Raw genomic sequence first — 8,724 nt, forward strand, 5'->3', positions numbered from 1 at the left:
GGATTGATTCAGTGACTGGGGTAATCAGGATGGGTGTGTCAGAGGCAATGCGATTGGCACAGGATAGAGCAGGGTTTAGGGCTGTTGTGTATAGGGTCGCTATGAGTCGCAGACGACTTGATGGCACATAACAACAACCTATATAGAGAATTCTGAGCTTACTAATACCACTCTATCATTCCCTCTCTTTTTATATAAGTCTTATAAGACAAACATATTACCCCATCACTGACTCAAGGTGATTCTATGTGTACAGAGTTTTCCAGGCCTGTTTTCCTGTCCTTTTGAAAACATTTTGTTGATCTGTCTTCTAAGGATTCCTGTTCAGAGGTCACCAGACTGTCCAACCTGCTTCTTGCTAAGCTTCTGAGATTTTAGGGATTTTTAGAGATTATTTGATTTCTTCCTGGATTCACATTCTCTCTCTTTCTCCACACATGCTTATTTTGGTGAATGAGTTACAACAAGGTAATGAAGAGAGCAAAAGGTTGTTAGATGGAGACAGTGGAGAAAGAAAAGACTAAAATTAGTATCTGAGTATTGCACTAGAGTGCTGAGAATCCAAAATAAAGGAAAGAGATGCTGATGTAAAGAGATGAGAAGATTTCAAGGGGCAGCTGGAGAAGACAAAGCCAAGTATTATAAGGGAATGTGCGAAAAGGTGGAGTTGAAGAATAAAAAAGGAAGAACTCACTTGACATCAAATTGAAAGAACTTAAAAACAAATTCAAGCCCTGAATTTCAACACTGAGGGACACTATGGGGAAAATCTTGAATGATCCAAGAAACATCAATAAAAAGATGGAGGGAACAGAGAATCACCATATAAAAAAAGAATTGGTTGACATTGAAAAATTTCAGGAAGTAGCATATTATGATGATAACAATGGTGTTGAGGCGGAAATTCAAGTTGCACTGAAGGTAATGGCCAAAAAAATAAGGCCCCAGGAATTGATAAAATATCGACTGACATGTCCCAACTGATGCAGCTGTGGATGTGCTCACCGGACTCTGCAAGGAAATTTAGAATATAGTTACCTGGTAAACTGACTCGAAGAGTACGAAGAGTACGTATTTGCTCCCATTTCCCAGGAAGGTGATCCGACTGAATGAGGAAATTATCGAACAACATCATTCATATCACATGTAAGCGAAATATTGCTGAAAATCATGCAAAAATGGGTAGAACAGTACATTGTCAGAAAACAACAGGAAGTTGAGACTGGATTTAGAAGAGGTTGTGGCCCCAGGCATTATCATTGCTGATATCAGATAGATCTTGGCTGAAAGGAGAGAATACCGGAAGGCCGTCTATTTGTGTTTTACTACCGAGACAAAGACATTTGAGTATGTGGATCATGACAAATTATGGGTGACATTGAGAAGAAATGGGAATCTTAGAACACTTTATTGTGCTCATACAAAATCTTTATCTAGACCAAGAAGCAGTTGGGTGAAAAGAGCAAGGGTCAAAGAAGTGGAGGGATTTGTTTAGTTGAGCTAAATATTGTTGGAATGTCATAAGGTAATTGAACTGTATAGCTAAACTACAGCTACTGTGCTAAGACTTGATCTTCAACACTCTCAAGAAAAACAACAGATCTCTTGACAACGTAAACAGCCAGCAGTCGGAAATAAAAAAAGAAAAATAAAGCAAATTTCAGAAGGAGAAGCTACTTGTACAGCATAGTTTAGGATCTGGGTTTGTTTATTTATGCCTTGGACAGGCGCCGGACCTCCAGAAGGAGTCTGAGCTGTTTTTTGGCGCTCGGCTACGGTGCCTTGAGCGATTGCCTCCGTGCTCCTCTATTAATGTCTGGGCGTTGGTGATCTTTTACGCCGTCTTCTTGCTTGATGTCTCCTGAGCGGTGGCGGCTCCCGGTCTGAGACTGAGTTGCGCGCGAGGCCCCGCTCTCAGGCCGCTTTCATCCGCCGGTCGGTGGAGCGAACCTTTTGCTTCCGTCCTGCTTATTCCTTCCTCTTCTGTGTGACTCAGCCCGGCTGCCGGGCGACCAGCCGAGCTCCCCTAAGACTTGCAGGTAGGCCCTGGAGGAGCCTGGGAGGCCGGGCCCAGCATCTATCTTTCCGCGGCGGGGTAGAGGAGACCTTGGCGCCGGCGAGTAGACGGGCGGACCTGCGGCCGACACAGTCCAGAGGAGGGGCTGTCGGGCTGCGTTCGGGGGCGCGGCCGGAGGGGCGGCAGGGAACTGGAGGAGAAGCCGGAAGGAGGGAGAGATGTAGGGCAGCCCGGGGTGGTTCCGTCAGGAGGGGACGTTGGGTTTAAGGCGGGTGTGCGCGCCCCTGTGTCGGGGGTGGGGTGGGAAGGGGGAACCGATTTCCTGGAACGGGTGAAGATTTGCGCTCCTTGACCCTCCTTCCTTTCTCCTTTCCCCCTTCCTAAGGCTCCGAGTGTCATGACTCAGATGCACTGGGGACCCCCTGTGAGTCCGGCCTTTGAAGGGACCCTTGAGTAGGTGGAGGCGTGTGGAACGAGGCCCTCTGGCTCCTCTGAGCGAAGTGTCATTTTCTCGCCTTTTTTGGCTAGGGAAACCCAGTCTGAGATCTGGGACGTGACTTTGCCCATTTCCCCGGCAGATAAAAAGGCACCGTAAGTCACTTTTTGTCAATTATCTGCTTACTTTTGGTTTGTTTGTTTTACCAGTTGGTCTGTGATTTGTCGTTTGTTTGTGATCTTCCTAGGACTGTGGATTCTGTCATTGGTGGTTTCAGAAGTAAAGAGACCATGTGATCGTCTGACTGTACTCTTCAGAGTCGGTAGTATTTTAGCGAGAGTAGCAATGACAGCTGCTTTTCGTTTCTTGATAGAGAATTTTGTTTATTGGCGGTTTTGTTTTTTAGTTGGTGGTTTCCCCACCCCCGCTTCCCTTTCTCCTCAGCCTGTTCTTAGTGCAAGTCTTTCACCTATAGTGCCCAACAGAGGATGGGCAAGATTTTGAAATTGTGTTTGTCCTTGTGAGGGTTTGCTTTCTGGAAAATAGCCAGAGGAACCCTAAGCAGTTCTTTTCACAGTAGTTTTATCCTGTTTGGTTAATGGTCATATGCCAGAGGTAAAAGGGCTGTGTATTGGAATCATGTAGATTTGAAATATTTTTTTTAAAAATTGAAGGTTAACTTCCTGAGAATTCTTAAGGGTTTGTTTATTTGTTGTTTTTTTTTTTTTTCAAGCTTAGGAAATTGAGAGCTCTAACTCTTTTATTCCTTTTCTTTTCATTGATGGTGTTAATATCCTAATTAGTGTAAATTGTTTATTGGGAGAAAAGAAACAATTTAGAGGTCAATCTGGATTGAATATGTTTTCTTAGTTTGTGAATCATTAGCATGCATTTAAGGGAATAAGACCAAATTCTAATTTAATTTGTATGGAAGATATACGTGTGTATGACCCTGAACAATTTTCAAATTCTCACAAGAGTTTTAGAAAGTTTTTTTTATCTTCTAATTTCTGGAGGGAGGGTGGTGAGGGTCAGTAAGATTTAAATGAAAGACCTTTGAAACATGAATGATTTTATAGTTACCAGGACTTCAGTACACTCTGGAAAGAACTAATGAAGAGGTACCAGATTACATGGAGAAATCTAGATTGGGAAACTAGGCTACAAATGTGTAGTTAGAAAAGAATGCTTTATGGTGTAAGAGAATTTTTATCAGAGGACAGATTTTAGAGAAAGAAGCGATATTGTCCACTAGTGACTAGTTGGCTTTATATATACCGTAGAAGTTACATGTCCAATCTTAGTGGTTCCTAATAAATACTAAATAGAGGTTGCTGTGAGCATCATGAAGAAATGTTAGGGACCTTTTATTTCTATAGAAAATAATTGAAAGATTGCACACCCATGTTTATTGCTGCTTTGCTTACAATAGCAAAGAGTTGCGAACAACTCTGTTTCCATCAACAAACAAATGAATAGAGAAGCTGTAATATATTCACATAATGAAGTATTACGCAGCACTGGAAAACAAAGAACTCATGAAATATACAAAATGGGGAATGTGGAGGACATTATGCTGAGTGAAATATCTCAGTCACAAAAAGAAATACTGCATAATGCCACTGTTATAAAACAGAACTGACATGGGGGCTGGGGGCAAATTAAGAAAAGAGGGGATAAATAATGTATACTACATTGAAACAGGTGAGGGAGAGAATTGTATAAAAGGAATATATGAGTAGGTATTATTGACATGACAAGATTCCAGAATAAGAGCTGCATAGTAAAGTGGTCTCTGGGGGAGGGGGAGCAGCTGTATAACAATGTGGTTGTTGTTATGTGCCGTTTGGTCGCCTACGGCTCATAGTGATCCTATGTACAACAGCCCTAAATCCTGCTCTATCCTTTGCCAATCTCACTGTCTCCAGCACACCTGTGCCAATTATCCCAGTCACTGAATAAATCCACCTCATAGAGGGTCTTCCTCTCCTGCTCTGTCCCTCCACCCTCCCAAGCATGACGTCCTTCTCTAAGGACTGGCCCCTCCTTGCAGCATGTCTAAAATATGTCAGAGGAAGCCTCAGAATCCTTGCCTCCAAGGAACAGCCTGGTTTAACCCTCTCAAGGGTAAACCTTTTCATTTTCTTAGCAGTCCGTGGTACATTCAATACTCTTCTTCAGCACCACAGCTCAAAGGCATCAGTTTTCCTTCTATCTGCTCTAGTCGTTGTCCAGCTCTCTGATGAATACATAGCATGTTATTGCAAAGACCATGACCTGTATCAGGCACACCTTAGTCTCCAGAGTGACACCATTGCTTTTCAGTACTTTGGAGAGGTCCCTAGCAGCAGACTTTCCCATCACAATATGTCTTTTAATTTCCTGGCTGCTGGTGCCAAGAGTGTTGACTGTGGAGCCAAGCAAACTAAAGCAGTTAACAGTCTCAGTCTCTTCACCCATCCTGATGTTGTCATTTGGCCCAGTGGTGAGAATCTTTGTCTTCTTGATATTGAGCCTCAATCCATATTGAAGGCTGCAGTCCTTGACCTTCTGCAGCGAGTGCTTCAGGTCCTCCTCAGTATAACAATGAACTTTCTTTCCAAAGAAAAAAACGAACGGTGGCCGGGGTGGGGTTTGGGAGGTTGGGTTTGGGGGGGTGGGCATCTGGGGGATAGGGGTGGGCAAGGGGGTGCGGTGGGGGTGGGCAGGGATGAAAATGTGCAACAATGAATGAATGGGAATCTAAGTTCTTTATAAACTTTCATTAAGAGCTCAGTTAAAAAAGGGATGAAAAGAAAACTGAAAGATTACAGATGAATTGAGAAGTGTAAGAATTTGGGTGATCATAGTTATAGGGATAGAGTTTATCATCCACTTCTCAGCTTTGTGATAGAAATTGGTCATCTTTTAACTTAATAAAATCATGTGATCTGATCTCTTGATCAGATTATGTCAGTGTCAGATCCAGCTCCCTTCTGAGATTTTCTTTACAGAAATACACAGATTCTTAATGTGATGGAATTATTTTTTTACTGAGGAAGTTCTTGGAGATTCTTAGTTTTTAAAATGTTCTAGAATTTGGCCTAGCGTAGAGTTATTTTTGTCACTTGAAAGAGTTGAATTACATGTATTACTTGAAAATAATTAATAATTTATGATAAAATAATTAACAATAATTATTGTTATAATTATAAACATTGTTTATAAAAATTATTGTTATAGTTATAAAAATAACTAACAGGTAAACAGTTTATACTTTTAAAGTATATACACAGAATATTTTCAATAAACTTTAGGAAACTTATGAAACTTTTATTCTATTGAACAGGTTCTTTTATACTGCCTGTTTATTAATGCTGAACCCAAACCTTCAAGGGTCTTCTTGAATGTTGACTGCTTATCTCACTTTTCCAATATTAGAAAAGTGAACATTTGCCTCTCAAGGAATTGGAAGAAAAATTTTGTTGTCAGCACAAGGCCTATTTTTCCAAGATATATCTTAGCCTTGATAGAGTTATTTTGGAATGAGATACAATTTCCCCTCCCCCTCAGTGGTTTGGTTTGGAAAAACAAAAATCTTAAGTTCCTTTTAATCACAGCCATTCTTGTCTGGGTATTCCTCATAAACTCAAAGAGAACTTTCTGTTTCTTGACATTCTTTTTTACAGAAGTTGTGTAGTATAACCTGTCTTGTGGTTTTTTTGGGGTGGTGTTATTGTACTGTATCTTTTTAAATCTTCCCACCCTTGCAAGTTAATTAATTTGTTTTCTTTTTGAAACGTTAAAATTAAGTATTGACAAAAGATACTTTTTTTGTGATTGACTATTGTCAGAAAGTATTTCTGAGTCTAATAGTATGGGGCAGCCTGCCAGAGGGATGTGGTTAAAAGAAAATAGATTAAGGAATCAGGAGACCTGGTTTTAAGCCCTAGGCTTACCAGCTTCCTAGTTTAAGAAAAGTCTTGTGCAAATTACTTAAGGAGACTATAAGGAAGGTTACTCTTCTTATGGAACATTTACTCTGTCATGCCCTATGTATTATCTTTAATACTTTAAGTTGTTTTTAGTAACAGGTAAACAGTTTATACTCTTAAATAGTATACACAAAACATTTTCAGGATGCTTTAGGAAACTTAGGAAACTTGTTTTCCCCGTGGATGCTGAAGCTCAGAGAAGCTCATGATGAGCAGGATGGGGATTCAGATTCAAGGCTTGTGAACATCATCTACTGTGATGCTTTTTCAGTATTTAGAAAATAAGAAAAAATATTTCTCTCACAATAATTTTTTTATTAAAAACTACACAAAACAACTTTAAAAAGATACAGTATTATTCCAAAGCTCTTACAGCCCTTTGGCAACTTTCTATTTTCCTACTAGTATTAAACCAGACCATCATGGGGGATACTGTTTGGAATCAAAACCAACTGACCCTCCATGGGGTTTTCAGAGGCAGTACATTTCAGGGGAGGAGATTGCCCATCTTTCTCCTGCAGAGCAGCTGGTGCCTTTGCCATTACAACACAGATTCTTACCACTAGGACACCAGAAGCAAACAAACATTAAACCTGCTCTTAGAGGGACTTGCAAAGACTAAGTGCTTAGAAGTGCTCCTGAGAGAGAAATAATTTTAGGTGCTGTATGGGTTGAGATTAAAGATATTTATCCCCCCCCCCCCAGTTAGTCTGGTTTTATATTTTGTTAGATAAACTTGATCTAGTGTCTTTGGGAAGGAGTTCTGGTGACATTAGTCAACAGGGAGTTGTGCTGCTAAGTAACCAAAGACCACTTTTCTCTGGTAGTTCAGATCCACCAGTGGCTCCAAGGAAGAAAGATGAGCAGTTACCTTCCATGCAATTTACAGCCTCAGAAACCCAAAGGAGAGTCAGCTATAGTCAGTGTTTAAGTTCTTACGTGACAACAATGAATTTAAGTTTTCGTGTGTGTGTGATTTTTTTCCCCCCTTAAATATCCCGAAGGAGTCCTTGCGTGACAGAGATGATTGTCCATTCACTCCCATCTAGAAACACCTTCGTAGAAAGGCCTAGCAATCTGTTGCCTTGAAAAAATCCTATGAAAGATAGGTACTTATACTTTGGCATATATGGGGCAACCAAGAGTCAGAATATAGTATACTGTGTATCTTTTCTGGTTGATTCTCAGTCTCTTCCTTTGATCTTAGAATTTATAGTTCTTAAGTCTCTACCCAAACTTTTTGTTTATGGGATACTGTGGCTTCTCTTTTTAAGTTATAAACTACTCCTGCCAGACCCATCTTTTAACAATTATCTTTTTAGATTTTTCTATAAAGCCCATTGTTGTCAAGTTGATAGGACTCTCCATCAAATTTCTGAGGTTCTAAGTCTTTATAGGAAGAGAGTGACCATCTTTCTCCTTAGGAACCACTTGAATTTGGCAGATTTCAACCATCACCTTTTCAGTTGGCAGTCCAATAGGTCAGGCATTATAATGTTCCAGGGCAGGCTCCTTTTAACTCATCTAGAGTTTATTTAGTGCATACTCATTAGATACTGGGATGCAAAAGTAGACATGACAGTTCAAGCTGTCATTAAATTTATCCTGAAGGGAAACATACACAACTATCTGATTATCTGATAAATATAAAATATATGTTAAAATAAATAGAAGAAATGGGAAAGGCCTGATTAGGGTGAAAGAGTAAGAAGGGTACTGCTGTGTTGCTAGGATTGAAATCTACAATCACAGCATCCTTAATCTACTTACAAAATTGAAATCATGATATACTTTGTTTCAGGAAATTAAAGTTCTCCTGCTGCTATCATAGTGGAAGACTTCATTTCACATTGTTACAATATTTGTCTGTCACTTCATATATGATAGCATTAGGTTTAACGTAGTAAAGGACAGTTGTGTAGTATGCTTGATCAAATATAATGTTTTATGTCTGATGTGACCTGAATTTAATTAGTTCTTATTTTTTCCAAATGAACTATTTTTTGAAAATTAAGTTCATTGAGTTTGAATGTTGAATACATGCTTTCAGGTGAATTTGTAGCAAACATGAAGCTAAAGTACTTAGTTTTTAAAAAGGGATAGATTTAGGAGAATTGTTGAAATTGAGAGGAAAAATATACACTGTGACTAAATATGTGTGTTGCAACGCCTCCAATTTTGTTTGGTGCCTTCTTCCTAGAAATTAAAGATATTTTACAAGTTTTTTAATCAACTGCATTTGAGAATCTTTTTTTTTTCTTTCTATAATTATATTTTATTAATTTTCATAAACATTT

General features: G+C 39.5%; 1 protein-coding gene across 2 annotated transcripts in view; it reads left to right on the forward strand.

Moving 5' to 3' along the window:
* Nucleotides 1-1,809: 1,809 nt before the first annotated feature.
* The window catches only part of AMBRA1 (autophagy/beclin-1 regulator 1), a 237,517-nt gene continuing 230,602 nt past the window's right edge, over nucleotides 1,810-8,724 (forward strand). Inside the window, exon 1 of one of the 2 annotated variants that reach the window (XM_006896726.1) lies at nucleotides 1,810-2,039. The gene's annotated coding sequence lies outside the window, so the exon portion shown is untranslated. The remainder of the gene's footprint in view (nucleotides 2,040-8,724) is intronic. The other variant, XM_006896724.1, reaches the window with a different exon arrangement.

The sequence above is a fragment of the Elephantulus edwardii genome, unplaced genomic scaffold (assembly GCF_000299155.1).
Source record: "Elephantulus edwardii isolate Elephantulus edwardi_28Jun2011 unplaced genomic scaffold, EleEdw1.0 scaffold00189, whole genome shotgun sequence".
Classification (NCBI taxonomy): Eukaryota; Metazoa; Chordata; class Mammalia; order Macroscelidea; family Macroscelididae; genus Elephantulus; species Elephantulus edwardii.